The 21,374-nt window shown below is 37.9% G+C and overlaps 1 protein-coding gene across 5 annotated transcripts in view; it reads right to left on the reverse strand.

Moving 5' to 3' along the window:
* Positions 1 to 21,374, reverse strand: part of TSC22D1 (TSC22 domain family member 1) — a 91,305-nt gene that overhangs the window by 32,765 nt on the left and 37,166 nt on the right. The window contains exons 3-4 of one of the 5 annotated variants that reach the window (XR_011697334.1): positions 20,337 to 20,590; positions 17,260 to 19,375 (exon numbers count right to left, since the gene is read on the reverse strand). The exons of 2 other annotated variants lie outside the window; for them this stretch is intronic. The gene's annotated coding sequence lies outside the window, so the exon portion shown is untranslated. Of the gene's footprint in view, positions 1 to 17,259; positions 19,376 to 20,336; positions 20,591 to 21,374 lie in introns of those variants that run through there. 2 more of the 5 variants (XR_011697336.1, XR_011697337.1) reach the window with 2 other exon arrangements.

Genomic DNA, 21,374 nt, shown 5'->3' on the forward strand with positions numbered 1-21,374 from the left:
AGAGAAAAGAAAAGCAGGCAGGCTACATGAAGAGTTAAGACTATGTAAGTGAACTGGAGACAAATCTTAACTTTGCATCATCCTATTTCACTTTATTCTCAAAATGTCTGTGTTATGTAACTACACTTTTAAGTGTTTTTGAAGTCTATCAAGAGCCAGTTACTTTTTGAATCCCACGTGCTCTTGTCTGCAATGACTGCCAAGTGTAAACAAACAAAACGTCTTTCTATAGTTTCTAACAGCTGAAGACTGGTATTTCACTGTTTCAATAATCTGATGGTCACAAACTTATAATAGAACTTTCCTCATGTTTTTTTCCAAAAAAAAATAAAGTTATACTCTAAACTGAGCTCTAACAGCAAGGTTAGAGACATGCTGGAAATGTTTGCAATACATGTTTGCTGAGGTTAAGAATAGCCCAAAGATAAGCAGTTGCCTAAACTTGGCAGTTATGAACTGGAACTCTACACAGGCACAAAACATTCTTCTGATGCTCAGACTCATTTGTTCTCAAACACTGACTGTCCTGGCTCCAAAGCCATACACAAGTTTAATGAGGTGACAATCCCATGCTGTCACAAAGTTTTGAGAGATTCAGGTCACAGAAAAAAAAAGAAAAAACAAAACAACAAACCATGGGTAATTTGACACAACAGGAACTCACTGAAGAGAATTAGATAATAGGTGCTGAGACTTGGGTTTTTCCCATCATCAAGATAAAAATCCTATTTTCTTCACAGCATTAAATGAGAAGGCTCACACTTGGTATCAGAAAATGTGTGTATATTTGATCCTTGAATCTTGGAAAGGATTTAAAGAAAACCTCTGATAAAACACATTCTTTTCAGGAGAGTCACAACCATTTCTTTCCCAAAGCTTTCAGAAACTTGAAACATCTTAAGGTATCTTACCTTTTATATGCATCCCTATAAAACTAAACTTGGAGGAGTAGGTTAGTGCAAAAAGGAAAGGTTTAGCAATGCACAGAATGTCATCGATGGCAATTGAGTAACTCTGCCTTTCATCAGCAATAGTGCCATATTGAATCTATCTTCATTAACAGCTTAGAATTTCCCACAGTGTTTGTCAGAAATACCAATCTTGCAAATTTAGCATTATTTGATCTCACATACCATCTATACCATTCTCCTGAAGCCACTGTAATCTTATACTGAAACAATCGTCAGAGCAGCAATAATTCCCCCAGCCCCTAAAACACATCCATCTTGTCTACAGTTAAATGTATTTTATTTTTACCTTACACTTAGAAAAATAAAGAACATGAATGCCTTTTTTGTAGTCATTATTTCTGTTTAAAATTTGATAAACAACATACATAAACACCCTGAATACAGACACACTAACAGTAACTTGGGTAAGAGTAACTGTACCTGCCTACTCTGCATTACATTTATCACCAGTTAGCATAATATGTAAGGGTCCACTAAGTTCAAATGATTCCATATTAGGAAGCTGCACTGCATCATTTTTCAACTGATTGTAACTAAACTGGACTTTTCCCTGGAACTGGTGATCAGTTTCTGAAAGCAGATAATGTACAATTATGTACAGATTCTTCACCGAAATTAGTCAGACATGAAAATTATTCCATCTTCTTTCATTTTTTCATAGATTCTGACTAGGAAGTAAGTACTCAGGTTTCCATTAAAAGCAAAAACAATGGTATTATGGTCTCTTGAGAATATAAGAGGCTTCTATTTTCAGTAAAACAGCGCAGCTTCACATCAGCATGCAGGACCATTGCCATGTCATTGCATTTCCCAATCATTTAGAAAATGGAATTTCCAGATTTAAAAAAGGGCAGGCACAACACTCTGGATATTTGCTCATCAGATGTAATCAACAAAAATTAAATTATGACAATTTAGACTCAAGCTTTACCTCAAAACCTGTCTCCCTGTCTGTGTACAGAAGACAACTTTTCATTCTTCTCTAAAATGGCTGCATCACAGAGCTGACTTTCAATGGGAAGTCCCTCTACCTATTGATGGATACTATCACTAAAAATACTTCCTGGAAATCAAGTATTGAATAAATTTTGAAGCTTAATGGAAGACCTGTTTTATTCCTCGGATTGACTCTCAAACACATTAACAGCATGATCCTCAAATATTGGCTAATAAAAATGCCAACAAAAGACAAAAGAATTACAAAAAAAATACCACTCAGAAAGGCAGAATAATATTCAAAATATACCAAAACACAGGAAAGCATCATCAACACAAAATAATAAAAAATATATATACAGCTTAAAAGAATTTCAAGTTTTTTATTCCTTTCTTACCCTAAAGACCATGGGGAAAAAAGGGAACCTTATTCAGCTTCTCTCTTCTCCATTTCATGGGAAACAAGTTTCATGTTTTCATCTTGATAATTACTACTTTTATCTTTTGTGAATTATAGTCACCCATTTCCAACTGAAACCAATGCATTTATTAACTTAAGTAAGAAGGCTTTGGGCTTCAAGTCATTAAGGATTTCAGAAATATAGGTTAGACTATCTATAATTAGCATTCCTGATGATTTAAACATGGTTTGATGATTACTAAATTCATCATGTTTAAATAAACACTTCTGACTCCGCATCAGCAGAATAGAGACATTTTCATCAACTAATTTAGCTTTAAGACTTTTTGGCAAGCAAGAATAGGAAAGAACCAATAGCTTTGTAAGATCAGTGAAGGCAGGAATAGACATGCAACTATGTTAACAAGTAGAAGGGAAAATATTATCATGAAACTGAATCCAGAACCATCGCAGACAACTGTTCCCATACCCCAGTGCTTTGCATTTTAAAGTGACTAATTGGTAAGCAGACACTACATAGACAAAATAAAAAGTACTTATCTAAGTATTCAGGTAAGGGGATCTATCCTTTTTTATTATGAACAAATACTAGCATGCTTTAGAAAAGTCACATTGTATCTTGTAGAGGCTACAGATCATAAAATGGAAAACATTTGTTTCAGTACAAAGTGGTCAAAGAGGATGAAGCTAAGGATTTTTGAATCAAAGATTTAGTCCTATAATGGAGCCACAATATTCAATTGCCAATGATGAGCAGGAGACATCTCAGGAAGTCACCTGCTGAGTGAACCAGGAAAGAAAACACAAATAAAAAGCTCAGTGTATCCACAGTGGAAGAATGTACAACGACTGAAAGGACATGTGCTCATTACAATCCTCAGCAAAGAAACGAAAACCAAAATCAGACACTGTAATTATTTTATCAGTTCACTATTGTCCAGAACTCAGAACTTCCCACAGCTCTCAAAGATCTGACCCACATTCAACAACCAGATCCAGAACATTACAGATCATCTGAACTGCAAAACCTTGTTTCCAATACACTGGGTACCACACAAGGCTGACTGCCAATCTTCCTAAACCCTCACAGAAGGATTTTTTCAAAGATGAATATAATCCATTAAACTAGTTTATTGATAATATACCTGCCCCTCCTCACCTCCCAGTAATTGCACTAGAACACGAATCATTTTCTGTATCAGGTTCTAAAGTCTGTTTTGTCTACAGACTCCTTGGAAACTTGGTTTGCATGACACATTCTTTCCAAAAGACTCCTCAGCTGAAATTAACATTTGTTGGGGTTGTTTTTTTCTTTACTTATGCTAAAGATGAAGCATTTCTAGTTTCAAAAATTCACTCTAAATTCTTTTATCTCAAGTTCAGCAGAGGACCCCTCCTTACATCTTCATGAGGCAGGCATTCCAACCTACACAGTTTAAATCATTCTTTCCAGAATCAGTAACACACTCAGCTTTTATATATTCCATCAACTTGTTCCACATTAAGATATTGGAGACCTTTAACTCTCTTTTCTACTGTGTTACATCAGTCTTCTGCTACTGGGCTGCATACAGTTCCCCAACACCACAACCCATTGTGATTTTTCAGTATGGACACATGAAGCAAACCATTCCTCATCTTTCCTCTACATCAGTTGCTTTAAAATAGATGAGACCGTAAAATGACATTGAATGCCTAATATGAGCTTCTTCAGAGGTCCTACCTCATATTAAAAATGAAATAAATAAAAACAGTGACAGATGTATCTGTACTGGGGACACAAATATGACTGAATATACTAGCAACCTATTCACACAGTGGCTGTGACACTCTGAAACAGCCTTGCGGTGAAGTATCTGAAGCTCCACAGAGAACAAGAGCATCAAACATTTATTCAAAGGATTGCTTCAAGTAGCTTTCGACTTTTCCTGGGTTTTTTGTTGGTTTTTGTGGGGTTTTTTTGTTTGTTTTTGCATTAGGGTTGTCTTGATTTTTTTGACTGGCAGCTATTTTTTCCAGCCAAACAGGTGGCTGAGAGAATTTAACGAAGCATTTTTTAAAAACTGTCAAATAAGTTTAGACAGTATTACTAAGTAACAGTTTAAGTGAAGGTTTTATGAATGATGGCTTTTATTCAGGTGAAGTCTTTTATGTCATTATAGAGAAATTTATTACAGGTTTGATATGATTTGCAAACTCCACTAAATCAAAATAGAGAACTATGTCAGAGACTTAATTACATGCTGCTTTTGTATGGATTTTGCTTTAGGGACACATGCATGGAAAAGGCTTCAAGGTCAGACCTAGGACACTGAATTTGCCTAAATTGTCTCAAAACAAAGTGCAACAATAATACATAAATGACAATATGCTCCTAAAAATATTTCATTAACAGTGTGAAAATCCACTTAGTAGAAGTCTAGCAGAGGAACTATATGCCAACTTAAAATTTGATATAAAACACAATCTTCTTAGTTATATATGTTCAAAGTTAGCTATAAACGGTGTTATCTAAGACCTCTGACTTTCTGTAAGCCTCAGCATCTGTAAGTCTTTACAATGAAATTATTTTCCACTATATTACAATTTCTTTTATGCATTCCATCAGCACCGTACATATGAAAACTGAAATCAGTATCTCCTGAAGTAAATTATCACAGACATTCAGTTTGAGTTTTAGTAAGGTGAGATTTTTCAAAGAGCCTCGGCATCCCTTTTCAGACCCACATCCCTTTATCAGCAGCTGCCAAGTCCAGCAGCCCAACAGAGGTGATACAGCCCTGAATTCTTGTCCCAAGGTCCAGCCCAGTAGCAAGGCCAAGCACATGTTCCCCTATAGGAACAAACAAAAACACATGCACAGCACACACAGGCACACATCTGGCAACACATGTCAGTGCAAACTCAGCACTTCGGTAAACACAGGCAGCACCAATGTCCTCTTCCTGCTCCTTTCTGGTCAGGGTCCAAGTCCATTAGGAGAACATGTACATATGTGTACACACACGCACAGAATACACCCGGCCCCTGTAACTGGCCTTGGGCTCACTGTTTCCCGAGCAGCTCTGCTCTCACCATCAGCCTGCCCAGCTGCCAGCACAAGGCACACCAGCCCTCAAGGCCCCACTCCAGGTTCTGGTACTCAGACCCGCTCACAAACATTAAGATACTCACTACAGATCCTAGAATTTGGTCTTGGACCATCTACCGAGCAGCTGGTCCTCAGAGCCTTTGGCCTCTGGTTACTTCATGTATAAATACAACACACAAAGGAGAGGCTCAAGCCAGACCCCTGAGTGTTCACAGTGCTTGGCCTGGACTCCCAGTTCCTTCACTTACTGACTTCTCCAGTTGTCTCATGTAGATGCACACTTTTTTTTCTGGACTTCATGGCCACTCCTGGGTCTCCTCTCCTACTCCCTGGCTAGTCCTGCCGCACAGTCCCTAGGGATCACACCCCGCCATGGGTGTGATATGACCCGGCACGTGGGCCCATGGTCAGACTTGAGCTGCTGACACTGAGACCACCCCACAGGCACATGCAGTATAGACCCCCTTACCCAATAAAACAATTAGAGTTTAATGAGACGCTGCTGGTGAGAACAGGGCATGGCCAGACAAGCATACTGACCAGCCACCTGCTTACACACAACCAGCTTACTTGATCCATTTGCTCCTCTGTTTTCCCTGTGGTTATTCATTCCCCACAAAATCACTCTGATCCTTTCTTTCCCTGACCTTGCTCCCTCCTCCAAGCATCCCATTATGAGTCATTTACAATCATGAAGTGCTCTTACCTGTACCTACCCCCTTCCCAATCTGCAAGCTGACCTCTGTTTACTCAAGTGTCTTGTCACCCAGGTCCTTGAGGGCTGATGATCTCCAGTGACAGCCCTGGCAGGAGCCAGGTCAGGGGGCTAATTTCCCTGATGAGGTTATCGGGGTTCCCCGCCTGCTGCTGTGCCTCAGGGCTTTACTGAGCACATGGAGACCAGCCTTTTAATCACATAACCTATCACCCTTAATATTTCCCAGCTGAACATTCAAAGCCATTCTAAGAGTATTTATCAAAGCCATGAAAATAACATTTCAAAGTTCAAAGCTAGTGTGTTTGGAAAATCATCATGCTCACCACTTGGTTTAAGTTGTGGGGTTTTAAATTTAAAAAGGCGTATCATTTATCAGATTTACTGACTCAAGTTGTTGCTCTTAAGTGTCAGGTGCTTATTCATGTGTAAGCAAGCTCTAATAACGTTTTCCAACAGTTATCAGGGCACTTAAGTAATACAAAAAGTACCACATACCTTGTTGACCATATCATATTATATTTGCTTTATAAACACTCATGACTGTTAATGTTATTGCTAAGCAACTGGATGATCTACCATACAGTATTTGCATAGCAGTATTTATCAGAAAACAGATGACTTGCAAATCTTTTAGTTCACAATCCAAAGAATTACTCACCTAACACTTGGAAGATTTTTTTAAACTTCAAATAAATTATCAAATTACTAGATGACAAAAACCTCATTATTATTTAAAAGATTCAAACTGTAAAGAGATTAAAAATATGGGCGCATTTGAGGAATTACAGGAAAGCTAAAGTTTTAACTAGACAGCAGCTCTGCAAGGCAGAAGAAGCAAAACAGGAGACATTATACAGAATTTGTGAAGTCCCATTTCATGCTTAGAAGGTAACAACTCATCTCTCCTTACCTAGCAGTTACAGCAGCTGCAAAGATGCAAATCTGTTCATGTAGAGAGAAAAAACCCCACACAGTCAAAAGAAAAAGCATTAGTCAGAAAATGGAAGAGGAACAGACAAAGAGGAACCAGGGCTGGTTCTTATGTTACAAGTAAAAAGCCACCCTCTTCCACTGCTTCCTCACATCCTGCCTTCTCCAGTAATCCTAATTGTGTCCTCCTCTTCCAGTACATGGGGCACTCTTACAGATCCCTCTTCATTTCCATTTTTGCTGAAAAGCAGAGGTTTGTTTTTATTTTAATCACAATCTTGGTGTTTCCAACTATTTGATCCCAATGACATAATTTACAATTTGGCAAAACAGCTGCTGTTACTGTATTATTGTTCCTGAATTATACTCTTAACACTGCCCTCGAGTCTCACTGTTAAAAGGTTCATTGCCTTGTGCAAAACACTCTACAAAAATTCATATTCTGAGGGAGCAATGAGCTTCGCCAGACAAGCTAAGTGAGGGAGAGTGGCTGGGCAAGCCCACTGAGGGCAAGCAATGCAGGCTCTTGTATAGAAGTAAGATTTTAAGGGCTGAATTTCAACGAGGAGTTTGGAAAATCTGACTTAAATAAAATGTGCTCTCAACACGGCAATGATGAACTGAAACCCTGTCTGCCACTGCTGTGGAAAGGTCAAACATACACTAAGAGTCAGCATAAAACTAAATGCCCCATTCTTCCATGCAGAAGCACCACCTCAGTTGAACGGTGTAAGCAGCCATACACCAGCTGAGCAGCAGCAGGAGGAGCTCATATATTCCTGTTCGTGAGGTCAAAACAGTGGGTAATTTTAGAACTACTCCAGAAGAGACACATTTAAAATAGACAGATGAATGACAGGAATTTGGAGTAGTGGGTGAGACTACAAAAATTCTCATTACCAAGTGTCTGGAACTGAACGATCTACTAGCTAGAGAATCATCCAAATATTAGTTAGGCAGCTTTTCTAAGCATGGAGCTTCAGAAAGTCTGTGGCCACCCACGCTGCCATATGCTTAGGTTATACCAGACATTCCTTACAAATTGTCATTTTTTTGTTTGATTCTTCCCTCATAATTATTGATTTCTCACCTGTACTATAATTGAGGAAGATGCAGCATCAGTGCATTCTAAAGCTCAACATGGATGCAAGCATAAAAAACCATCAAGCGGAAGAGGACAGACAACGGATTTAAGCTACTTCTGCATAAACATTGACCTCTTAGCATAGTTCGTGAAGGTTCTAGGACAGAGAATCACTTTCCTATATTTAACATGAGAGAGGAAGTTTCAGTTTGCTTGCAACACGAACATGACAACAGTTGGGGCAAAGGGGGAAAGAAGTGACAAGAAGGATGTCCTACCCACAAAGTGGAAGTGGGTTTCCAAAATGGAAGAATATTGCTACCCTTATGAAAAGGAAAAAAACTTTCAAGACAACACTTAAATTTTTGGCTAACAGCAAGAATTAGAAGTAGAAAGAAAAGGCTAAAGAGAAAGGGCACAACTCCCTACTTCTCCAGCCCTACAACGTCTATTTAACATGCACTGCATTAGTAAGAACAAATTCCCATAAGAATAATTTAAGTAGTAGCTTCCTCAGGTTAAATAGTTTTATAATACACATTTAATATTTATACAATGACGGTACCTGGCATCATACAGGCCTGAAGTCTCTGTGGATAATGGACTACTCTGTCTCCAGGTTAAAAAGTAAGGTGTTCTAGAGACATCTCTGAATTTATCCAGGGAGACTTAGGGAATACAGAAGGAAGTGGTACAAGACAGAGAGACCCTTTTAAGTATATTATATATAGTTACTCATATTAATCATGGGGTTTTAAACAATATCACAAAATCACATTATTTTTCAATATATTAAAAAAAAAGAACGGAAACAAAGCACCCGCCATTGGTGTCAATGGATAAATACTCGTGTACTGACAGACAAGGATAATTTTAATATTGGGATGTGATAGTGTCAAATAGGCAGTGATTTAATGCCATTACCAAAATAAAAAGTGGGACCAAATTTAACACTAAGTCCTGACACATCCAGTTATGCTAAAACTTGGATGAAATACTCAGAAGAAAATATTGCAAAAGTAAGAGAATACTATCAAATTCTATATTGATGATCAGGGAAAAACAAATTTTAAAATCCTCCAACTGTTAATGTTTCAGCACTCAGGTCACAGAGGAAATGACTAACATGGCCAAGTGTCTGTTATATCAACATTATTTTAACTATTCTTTGTGCAGAGTCTCCTTTCATGTAAAATCATGAGTGGGATACTTAGTTTTCAAAGTGTATGTACAATGGAAGGAAAACAAAGTTTTTACAGCTCAAAGATCATTTCCTATACTTACACTTTCATTGCTATCTTAAAAGGCAGGCAACAAGATTAAAATTAATTACTTCAACAAATCGTGATTCCTTTACTGTAATAATTAATCTGCAAAGAACTTTTAGTAGGTCTATGTAACATCAAAGTAAGCTCTAGGAAAAAGATTGGTAGAAAACAAGAACTCCAGCCTCAGATTTGCATTAGCACAATTAAAAAGTTACAATCAAGCTCTGTAAGATGTTATGTTGTGTAACCATATGAACAAAAAGTACTTTCTGTATGTGAAGCACCATCTGCAAGCAATAAACTTCCCTATCTTATTCTGGCCTCCAGAAATGTGATTAATGGCCTTTCACACAAAAGATACACAACTGGAGGGGGTGCCAAAATAAACCTGGAGTACTTGTGTTTATTGTACCAAGTCCTACACAATCATTAAGAGTTCCCAGGAACTCTGAGCCTCTCCTGAAAGTCTGTATCTCACTTCTCCCTACACATGCCCCACACCACAACATCTATTCTAACATGCTGCAATAAACAGGTTTAATATAATCCAAAAGCTGTTAATATGCCCCAGATCTCCAGGTTAAATGTCAGAACAGACCCTCTAAACAGCACCAGCACAACTGCTTAACACAGCATTTGGGGAAAAAGCAGTGCCCTGTGCACTGTAATCGTTCCAAGCAACAGATCTCAAATAGGCATGTTTAGAGTCAGAAGGTACCCCATAATTTGCAAGACAAATACAACAGATGACTACATCTATCAGAAACACCGGCATGCCCTTCATGGGCACATCAGATCGCAGAAAAAAATGAAAATAAAGATTCCTAAAAGGTTAAGATACCACAAGTTGGCAACAGCGTTAGATAGTGCCTGTCTATCTGTAAGGACCACAACGTCTCCATCAAAATTCAGCAGCCACCTCCCAAGGAAGCTTCACTGCAGTGACAGGCCCACTGTCAATGCCAATGCCACAGAAATCTTAAGCATTGCCCAGAGAGGACTCGATCCTCGTGGGTCCCTCTCAACTCTGGATATTCTACAATTCTGTGAAACAGAGTAGTATTAATGACTCCTCTTGAATTCTTAGATGAATGAAAGGTCTTTTTTATGAAAGATCTTTTTATAGATGGCCTCAGGACTCAAAAGCATCTTATCAAAACAGAAATATTCAATTGATGCCCTTGTAAATACAACACAGAAGTAAGAGAACCACTTCAGCACTTGAATCTACTTATAAAGCAAAAGGATTTCCATTTTTTCCCCCTCCAGTGGAACATTTGGTTTTGATCTTATATACTGTTATGGTTGTCACTAAGAAATAGTCCAAGTCCACCATATCTGAAGTTTCAAAAGTACTGAAAAATTAAGTTGCAGGTCATGTGATTTCAGTACCATTTTTAGAGGACATGATTCCCACCCTCCTCCAGCTGTAGCCCATTTTATTCCAGGTTTCACTGAGCTAGCATTCAGGTACTGAACCATAGGAATGACAAAGCCATGTCTTGCTAAGTAAATCTAGTATTGTTTTGTAAATCAAGGAAATCCCTTCTAAAACCACATTTACAAATACTTATTCTGAACTAGGTTTGCACACTCTTATTCATTTAAAATCTTCATCTTTAAACAAGCTAGTGATATATCTGTTCCTTACTGCAACAGCTACCACAAGCAGACAAATTCAACTTATTTCTTTAAACTCCACAATTTAAGATTCAGAACTAAAACCACCAAACACCACAACTGGTTTGGAAATCCACACTGCTTACATAAGCCATCTCTTTAACTTATAGTGCACATCAGTGACCATCAGAAACATGTTAATACTTTATTTAAAAATGAAAGAATTAACTGACTTAAAGCCTCGTTAATCAGTCTGTGATCAGCATTTAAACCTCACTGCCCTTACAGGGCAAGAGCATTCAGGTCAAGTCAAAAAAGTAGCACACAGGAGTTAACAGATGGCAAAAAAAAAAAAGCTTCCCACAGCCCTATCTAGTGACAGAGGGGGCACCATTGCTGCAGTAACTGATCACTGCTCCTTGAGGGGACAAAGCCACTTCATTACACATTAGTGCTGAATCACCAAAAACTACTTAAATGTAGTATAGTAATATTGTTTTGAAAGGTTGGGGAGAACTTATTTTAAAGCCCTTATCTACTTAAATTATTAGATGCTGGGTTTGATGGTCTTTAAAGTCAAAAGGAAGTAGTTCTGAATTCCCAAAGCTGTTTACAGAAGTGATATTCCTCACCAACATGCTCTTTCTGTAGAAATATTAGATCTGTATCCGTTTATTTACACACAGACACATAATCTCATTTGCAGAGAAAACTAGACCTCATACTCCAATGTACTCTTTCTTACAGGCTGCAGGAGTTTGGAGTTGACAGAAATTCATGCTTAAACTTCCTGAGCACTAAAAAAGCTACCAAAAGTAATAGTTTGGAAGCTGCAGAAAACAGTATCTGTCTCACTGAATCACCTCACTTTAAAAGTAGTCATCTGCATCCTTAACTAAACCTCCTTATAAGCAGTGGAATAACTTCCCCTGGAGTCCATGCAGAACTCATTATCTTAGTCTGTTTTCTCCAGGCAGTCATGTTAGTTGCTTTAGTTTGAGTTTTTCATTTCAGCTTTCATTTTAAAGGTCAGTATGAGTGTGTAGTGCTACAAAGCAGTTCAGACATCTGGATTTAATTCACCACTTCTATATACAAAAGCATAACATTTTACATAAAACATTAAAAATTTATATCTGGTGCCTTTACGTGTAAGACGAGTTTGATTTAGCAAAAGGCTAACACAAACTCACAGTTGAAGCTGTCACTAAGAGCATAGCAAAAACCCACCATATAAACAATTAAATATTTAACACACACACAAAAAATCTTCCTACTGCCTTTAGGGAAGGAAGACACTACGACAAATTTAATAAAAAAATAAGGTCAGTGCACTAAATAAGACAGGAACTAGGAAACAAGGGCAGAAGGCTTATAAGAATTAGGTGGTCCTCACTAACTTTCACACCATTCACAAGTACAAATTATTCCTTTCTAAAACACCTCAAACTGCGGAGGGAAAAAAACCAACAGCGTGCAATCTCCAGCCTCTGAAGATAATTATTTTTGTGCCATGTTAAAAAGAAATGTTGTGTTATATATTATACTGCACTTTAGTCCTAAAACTCTGCCTTAGGATTGGTCATAACAAAATTCTTACATGACAGCCTATGATTAAGTCTGAATTTTGAGGGAACAGTTTCCAACTTCAGGTGCAAATGAGGAAATTCAAGTTCATTTGGGGTGTAGATACAAACCTTTGCCTTATAAACCAAATTAATTATGTTTGTATTGAGACACCATCCATGGGTCTCATTTAATAAGAAAAGTCTCCTTCTTGGCATAGAGAGAAAAAGGAGAAAATTACATCCTGAATATTATACAGACTGAGCTGATGTTTAGATTTGAGGGGGGAGGTAGAAACAGCATTCATAGCACAATACAGTTGCTGTAATTTTAAGTTAAAAGGCCCATTCCTATATTTTGATACAGGTCAAGGCTTTATTAAGCATTGACATTAGTGTACTTTGTAAATTAGGTTATGGATCCTACTGAAAGCAATGAATTTTCCAGGTTTATGTAACATGCAAGGATTCTCCAAATGGTGGAAGGAGTTTGCTAAGTAACTAAAATGTCTTCATTGTACCAGAAATTGAGAAAACACAGGAGTGAACAAGGGAACAACAAATATGGTACTCTTGCAGTTTTATCGTATTTTCTTTTAGCTGGTACAGAAAAAAACCCCAACCAACCAAAAAAGTTCCTGCAGGCAACAGGAACATCTGCCTTGCAGAAAGTCAGTAACTACATGATTTACTCCAGTGAAGTTCACATAAAAACAAAGCTCCAAAAAGGAATGGCCTGAAAATAACTGAATACCACATGTCCATGTCCAATGGGAGTACTCACTGAACCAAGGGCTTACACAATGTGGTTCTCAAACATCTCCAATCTGTAAGTCTGCATTCTGTGCAAAAAGCCAAATACAAACAGTCAAGTCATAGCTCTTGCCTATACTTACTTTAGTATTGACATAAAGGTAGAGAGGAGAGATTCTTTAGCAAGCCAGATTTTGAAACAGTAGGTGCTTGAAGAGAGACACAGGCCAGATGGTAGTTCGGGTGACAAAATGTGGCAATACAAACCATTCACTGCTTAAGTGTAACAGCAAGTGAAGATCTGAGATTTATCTCATCCTTTCATACGTGGCACTGAAGCCCATAAAAAAATGTTTCATTTGCAAAGGAATGGGCAACAAGCACAGAGAGCCTTTTATATCATTATTACATTGTCACCAAGATTACAGTTCTTAAAAAGCCTTTGAGGTAGGCAGAAAATTAATCTGAAACAGTAACTTGAGTTAAACTACAAGCAGGAATTTAGTTGTCAAGGTTACCTGGACTGACAAGCAGAATGCCCTGTAGCTGAAGTACTGCCACACTGGAAGCACTGGTTTGACTGCCAGCCATGGAGATACAGTCATGTCTTCCAAGTAACACGATTTTTGGAGAATGATGTGAGGACTGACATGGGGACAAAAGTTGCCTTGATTTTTCTTAAGCATTTATTTTCTGAACAAATGTACTGTTTATTGTTCATCATTCTCTTGTGCAAAACTGTTTTATTAAAAAAAAAAAAAAAACAAACAAACCCCCAAAAAGCAGTTCTGAGCAAGTTAAAAAGGAAGTATCAGAGAGACCTGACTAGTGTACTCATTCAAAAAGGATAGATGGCGGAAGTCTCCAAAACAGATGCAAGTATAGGGAAGAATAGCTAAAAAAAATTGATAAAGATTAGCACTAATACAAAGGAACAGATTTTTAGAAAATATCACCTGTTTAAGTACAACAGGAACAAAAATAACAATATAGAAATCACTTATTGGAACTTCCTCAGCATAATGCAGAACACAAGAAAGCACTATTTTTCCTTAAACAAACCCCTTTGAGGAATTACTTAGTGTGCTTTGTAAATATTGCTTTACAAAGGTCAGAGATCAATTAAGCAATATATGAAAAATATTAGTTGTATTCTAGGATACTATGAAGGTAAAATGGAGCAATGATTGGTACAGGAAAAGTTAAAATGTTTATTGTAGCACATTCTCGTTTTTACAACTACTCAATTTATGAGGAAAGAAACTAATATAAGTTTTTTCTTTCGATGCCCCTACTCTTATGTTCCTATCAATTTTTTAACCTGGTTCTAATTTCAACCAGTTACAACACAGTGTTGGACCTGCCAAGGATAGACAAGCTCTTAGAAAGTTACATACAAATAAATGGACAAGTCCAGAAGCCCTTTTAACTTGTCCCTACTTTCCCCTTAAAAAAGCTGCAGCATTAACTCAAGTTTTAGACACCATTAGGTGATAAACCAGTGTCCAAAGCACAATAAAGCTTCAAATCAGTACTTGAACACACAAGCTGTAAATCTGTGAATCCAGACTTTTTGCATTGCTTATGGGGGGAAAGGTTTAGCTGCTTTAAGTGATTTTCTGTCAAGTCTACTGTCTGTTAAAGGAGAGTTCCTACATTAACTGGCTGCTTGTTAGCTCAGTTCCTGTGCTGTTCCACTATCCGACCAAGCCTCAATCTCACTGTACTCCTGAAGCCACTCAGGAACACATCTGTACACAAGAACGGTGCTGATGTCAGCTGTTCTTCATTTACTGTTACATATTTCAGTCTGATTTCATCTCTCCATTGCTTGTATACACACTCAGAAGATTTTGTAAATTCATTTTTCATGCTTCCTCATCTAATACAAAGTACTATCAGAGACCAGGAAAACATTTTTTAAAAATATACCAAATTTTACTATTCTGAAAAGTTTTAAACCCATGCCAGCAGCAGGTATGTGAAAATTCCCCTGAAACACTCAAACGGATAAGGATGCTTTAATGTGGACTCTAAAGTAATTCCATCTGGTGAATAAACCTCAGTTCAAGTCAGGACAAAGCTAAATTTTGGGGAAATCTGTATAAATCACATTTTTATCTTCAAAAGTCAATTACAAACACATTAAATCCAATTACAACCATTAAAGTTTTGCTATTTATTCAAAAGCTATTTACTTCAGAATTACAGGTGATATACTTATCTGAATTTGGTAAGAAGAGGTCAGATACTGGTATGGTTGAGATTGCTGAAGTAGTTCCCAAGAAGAAAATCACCCCAAGCCATATGCCCCTCTGTGCAATCTGCTACAACCCTCCATCAGGATAAAAAAAAAATTATTTTGCCCCTGTAAAAGTGATACCCTTTTGTGCAAGGTATGATTTCTTTACTTACTGTTCCATAAATGTAGTCTACCCACATGTTTGCTTGACCTCCATTTCATCAGTACATGAAAAAAGCAAGAAACATCAGTTTTTACCAGGGAGAGAGAGCAAAAGAAAGCCACTCACGTGAGTGCAGATCAAGGAAACAAAGCAACATGATACAGGACAGTGCAGGAGAACAGGACATTTATATTCTTTTAAAAATTAGCAAGTGATCAGGTAGTGTCACTGTCATCAGCAAAAGAATCACAAACTTACGGTTTTTAACACTACTTTTTGAATATTTAGTTCACCACACCATCCATGCAATTTAGACAACCCAACTTAGATAGCAAAACCCAACAATTTCTGAGTCAGCCCACCCCAACTCACCTCATGTTGCTGACATCAACTTAGGGACCTGTCCTAGGAGCCGTGCAGCCAGCAATTCTTCATAAAGGCCAAGCAACAAACAAGACTGGAAGGGTTCAACCATTTGTTACCACTGCTTTCAGAAAATGCCTTTTTCCAGCTTTCAATTAAAAATACTTTTTCTAAACTTACCCCTAAATCACACTCATTCTTTTAAGGATGAGGGATTCTCTCAGGCCTGGTAAACCAAAGTATGAACCTACTTTCCTCAATTAAAAAAAAAATCTGAAAAAAATATTTTTGTCACTGCTACCTGTTCAAATCCCAATGTCCTGCACACAGGACTCAAAGAGTAAAATCTAGCTTAGAAAAATCCATCAGCAAACCTCTGCTAATGGAACCAGTCTGGCTTTCAGAAATTCACAGAAAACTTGATTTTTTGTTACCCATCTCCCTCAGTGTAAAGCAAGGGGATAGAAATATCCCAGAACGTATACTCCTTAGTCTCCTGTTCTTGTTTCTAAAACCAACATAATTTTCTGGTTTACAAAGGAGTACTTTTTGATAAATCTCCCTTCCTGAAACTAAACTTACAAAGGATCTCTCATACAAATGACAAGTTTAGCACTGGCTGAACTTAGCAACATCAGTGAGATTTTCCCCCAAATTTCCTGATCTTTACAGACTACTTCCTGACCCTCAGAGTATCCTGTAACAAAGAAAGAGCTGCAGCATAAGCCACAGAGGGTGGTCAGAAGGTGGAAAGAAGAAAGTAAAACTTTTAGGTTAAACAAGATAGCTCTTCTGGGATAGGAAAAAAAGAGCTGTCAAAAGCCAGGATTTTATTGACTGGCTATGTGGAGGAGCTGGCACCTGGTCAAGAAGATATTAAGGATTATATGAAGTGTGTTAGGTAGCTCAAATGCTCAAGGAAATCTTAAAGAGAATGGGAAGAGGATAAATAGGAAACTACAAGCCTATTTTGCAAAATTCTGTTAGTACTGGGGACTAAAAACCTCTAAAATTGTACAGTGCTTTTCCGTGTTTCCTGGCATCCTGAAGTTTATCAGAAGAGTCACTCAATGCTCATACAATTATGTTAAGTACAATATAAACAAGAAGAAAATTGTTTTAGACATCTTTATTATTTAGTAACACAAAGGCAGGAGTTATTGCTCTAAAGATGTATCAAGAACCCCGGATTCCAGCTGTAAAACTCAGAGCATGACAGTAACATCCTAACACAATGGTGATAAACAAGAAATATCAAAATACTACCTGTAGAATAGCAACAGCCTTTATGGTTTTGTTTTTGCTTTTGTTTTTCTCTAATTGTGATAGGAAGGAGTAAAGTCACTTTAGAAACTGAGACAGTAACAAAGACACAGTTCTCAGTGCCCCTTTTTTACTTTACTGTAAGTGTTCAGCATTCATAAGTATTTGATGGTCCTCAATTTACCTCCTACTCCAGAACAAAATGACCAAAAACTGTGGCTGAGGGAAGTATGCCTATTAAGAACAAATGATATCAGAACTTAAAGGGACTAGAAGTTAGAAAAACAGGCATTTTCAACTAAAAGCACTGCTGGCACAGATCTCTAGCCACAGATGTTAGTATTCATTTCTGAGACTCACAGATGTTCAGCTTTTAACTTCTAGATTACTCCTGTTCAGCAAACAATTCATGTCTATACCTGTAGCAACTACTCAATTTTAATTTCATCACATACATATTTCCACGTATTTTAAGAAAATAGAATTGAATTTGATACATTAATCTGATTTCTTTTTAAACTCCAACGTTCACAAGTGTTACTGTGGTTGCATAGTTTAACACATGCATCAGACTATCTCTTTTCTAAAAATACCAGGTTATAAATTTAGCACTTTACTTGATAACCACAGAAGCAGCAAGACAAAGAAGTTTGATATTCAGAACAAAAAAAGATATTAAAAAGCCAAATTTCAGAAAGTCCAGTGAAAGTGGCTCACTACATAAGTATGTACTTAAACAGCACCATCTGAACAATTATTTTTAGAATGTACTAGAACGGCAATGCATTCCAGCATAGTAAGAAGTCACAACGGCCATGAAGCAGTAGCCTCAGGGCTATATTAAGACTATTCAACAATTTAAATAAGCCAGTGAATATAACAGAAGACCTAGCCATTAGTTGGAAAACTGTTTTGTGGTAACTGATTTAAGAAATTAATTAGATTCAAGCACATGCATCTAAATAGTTTACTCCAACTTCCAGAACCAGAACAGAAAAATAAAAGTGCTCTTTACCTACTGCCAGAGGGTCTGGTCTGGTTCACCCTCCTGCCACACATTCTCACACTCAGCTCCAGAACAAAAGTTTCCCCTTTCCTAATCTGAACATTAAAAGTCAATCCTATTCTTCAAAACTAATTGCCTATAGTGAGAACAACAAAAGTACATGGGCACGCGTGTGTGTTGCTCACTACGGCCAAACATAAGGTTTTTATTTGAGATCTCCCAAGACATTTAATTAAGTTTGGTTGCAGAGTACCTTAGGGAGAAAACAATTAAAAGCTTTTTGCTTTCTAACAAATAACTTCTCACTCTTAAAGCAAAATCTAAAGTTTTTTCCACTTTCATAGTTCTCAGCACTTCCAACATACCTTTTTGCAACACAAAACCACAGGAAACCTCAAAAGGAGCAGCACTTCCCGTATTGCCCATTGTGACATTTTGGCTCAAATATATTTTTAAGTAAATCTGAAGAGGCAGAAGCCTAATTAAATACCATTTTCACAAGAAGCTTTATTAATATTATTTCTAATCATTTTAATGTGAGTAGAAAAGGCTTTACAAATATAACAGTCTGAACCACAGCAGAACCCTGTTTCACTGATTCACATGGCATCTCCTGCAGCAAGATCCAACCACATTATTAGACCTGCAAACTCTTAATCTTGGATTTATTGACTTGATCTTCTGGAAGGAAGATGCCAGACTTTAGGTTTTCTATATGACATTGTAACAAAAGGACTGTGGGAGGCCAAACACATTTCCTAAAGAACGATGCATTAGAAGTAATTTTCTGCCTAGGCCTCCATTTCTAGGGTGGTTCTGTGTGATGGAAAAAGGAGTCATTTCTTTCCCAATCCCATTTTTGTCAGGAGATCCTGCTTAAGGAAGGCCAAGATCCAAACCCAGTCATCTTCCAGCAACATAAATGGCTGTCAAGATCTTCTGCTGAAGGCTTGTGATGCAGTTTAAAGGTTAGAAGGTATCCTGAAGCAATTTGGAGGGAATGAAGAGGGAGAGAAGAGTCACAAGATGCACCAGAGTAATAATGCATGTAACATAGTTCCAAATGACTTCAACTCAGCACGAAAGATGAACTGGTAAAATCTCCTTAAAATTTCATTGCCAGTTTTCAAGTGATTCCTTTTGCTAAAAATCAAAAGGGAATTTAGAATCAACTTCATGTGCCAGCAATGACATAGCTGGAAAAAGAGAGGTCTGACTGTGGGCTACTGATGTTTGCAAGGAAGAGGCTGTCGCTCTGCACAGCATGAAGTGAGAAAGGCAGAATTTACCTGAGTTGATTCCCTTTCTTTGGGCCTGAGGGATTGCTGATCATGTAGGTTAGCAGCACATCCCTTTAATCAGAGTATTCCAGTCTATTGCCTTCACATGGACTTCACAAACCCAGCAGCCACAGGCTGCTCTAAAGGAAGAATGTATTTACACATTTGGAACTCAAGAACTTTTTCGGTGCTGGGAATTCAGTTGGATTTCAAATTGATTGGGCAGCTTCCACCTTACAGCACATTCAAAACCAGCACTAGTGTAAAGAGACAGGGAGGAGATGAAAATGGCGTGGCTGTGGGCCATACACAATCACTGGCCTTATCTTGGCCCCAGCCCCCAGTTTCTACCTGATGTAGTTTCCTGTCTAGAGAAGGGTCACACCAAGAATTTCATTAGTGCTTCGCAGAACTGAAGTACAAATATGACCCATGGACAGGAACCTTACACAGAGGCATAAAGAACATTCTTTCCAAGTGCTCAGAACATTTTTTCTCCTCTCTCTCTCTCCAACACTTTTTCTTTAAACTGCTCACACTCTTTCCCTCTCTCAGCCTAGAGAAGTAGAAGGCAACATCAACAAAAAAAAATGCATAGAGAAACAGCATAAAGTCCATCCTTCACACCTGAGCGGATGGCAGTTCAAAGGGGCCCTACCTACCTGCAACCCTGTTGTTTGCTTCAAGAACTCTGCCCAAGGAAAAAGACGAGCAAATCCTGGAAGCAGATCCTTCCCCAAAGGAAGTTTCTTTCTGAGTCTGCAACCTGGAGCTTTTGCTTGAGACTCAGTCCTCTGAGTGGATTCTTTCTTCAAACTCTCACATTGGTTCTTTACTTTTGTGGGCAGCTGGAAAAAGAATGAAGCCGTAGGCTGAGGCAGGGACTCCATACTTCCAGGATAGGGAGGCAGAAAGACTGGAGGGGAAGGAAAAGTGCTAGTTGGTAACTTCTTGAATAATGACCTGCATTTCCTCATTTTCTGCCACACAGAGACATATACATAGTCACTGTAATAGGGGAGGATGACAAGAGATGAGTACTAGACATGCAGTGTTTTCATGCTCTGATGCCAAAAAAACCCCAAACCCATAGTGTTGAGCTGTGAACTTTCAAGACTTTTAAGACCTCTACCAATAGATGAGATCAATCTTAAGATGTTTTGTCCAGAAAGTTCTCTCAGTTCGTTACAAGTAGATGCAGGTGGGGGTGAAAAAAATTTAAGTGCTCATTTCTTGGAAAAAAATCCAAATCTCTGTTCACTTGCTCTCAAGTGAATTAAAACGGCATTATTGCAATGCAGTGAACATCTCCCCATAATCTCTTCAAGAAAAAATCGTCATACTTACCTGAGTGTTTCCCTCACCAATGCCTTCCTAACACCATTCCCAACTCCTCTGTAAAGGCCTTACTCCAAGTTCAAGTCTTCTACTTTATTTGTAAAATCAGACTGATCAAACATGACAGCAGTTTAAAGCTGTTATGACAAACTCTGATTTAACCCACGTACATTGTGAGTGCTGTGAAAGCTAAGAACCTATTCAAGTTCCTGAATCAGGTTTCTGGATTTCTAAAATATTCTTTTTTCCAAAACTATAATGCAAAAGAGAGACAAAATTTTCTTCACAAATCCTGAAAGCTGCTAAGACTCCAGTGAAATTTTATCAGTAGCATGGAGCCAATAGGCAACAAAACAGAACCA

Source organism: Pithys albifrons, chromosome 1, assembly GCF_047495875.1.
Source record: "Pithys albifrons albifrons isolate INPA30051 chromosome 1, PitAlb_v1, whole genome shotgun sequence".
Taxonomy (NCBI): domain Eukaryota; kingdom Metazoa; phylum Chordata; class Aves; order Passeriformes; family Thamnophilidae; genus Pithys; species Pithys albifrons.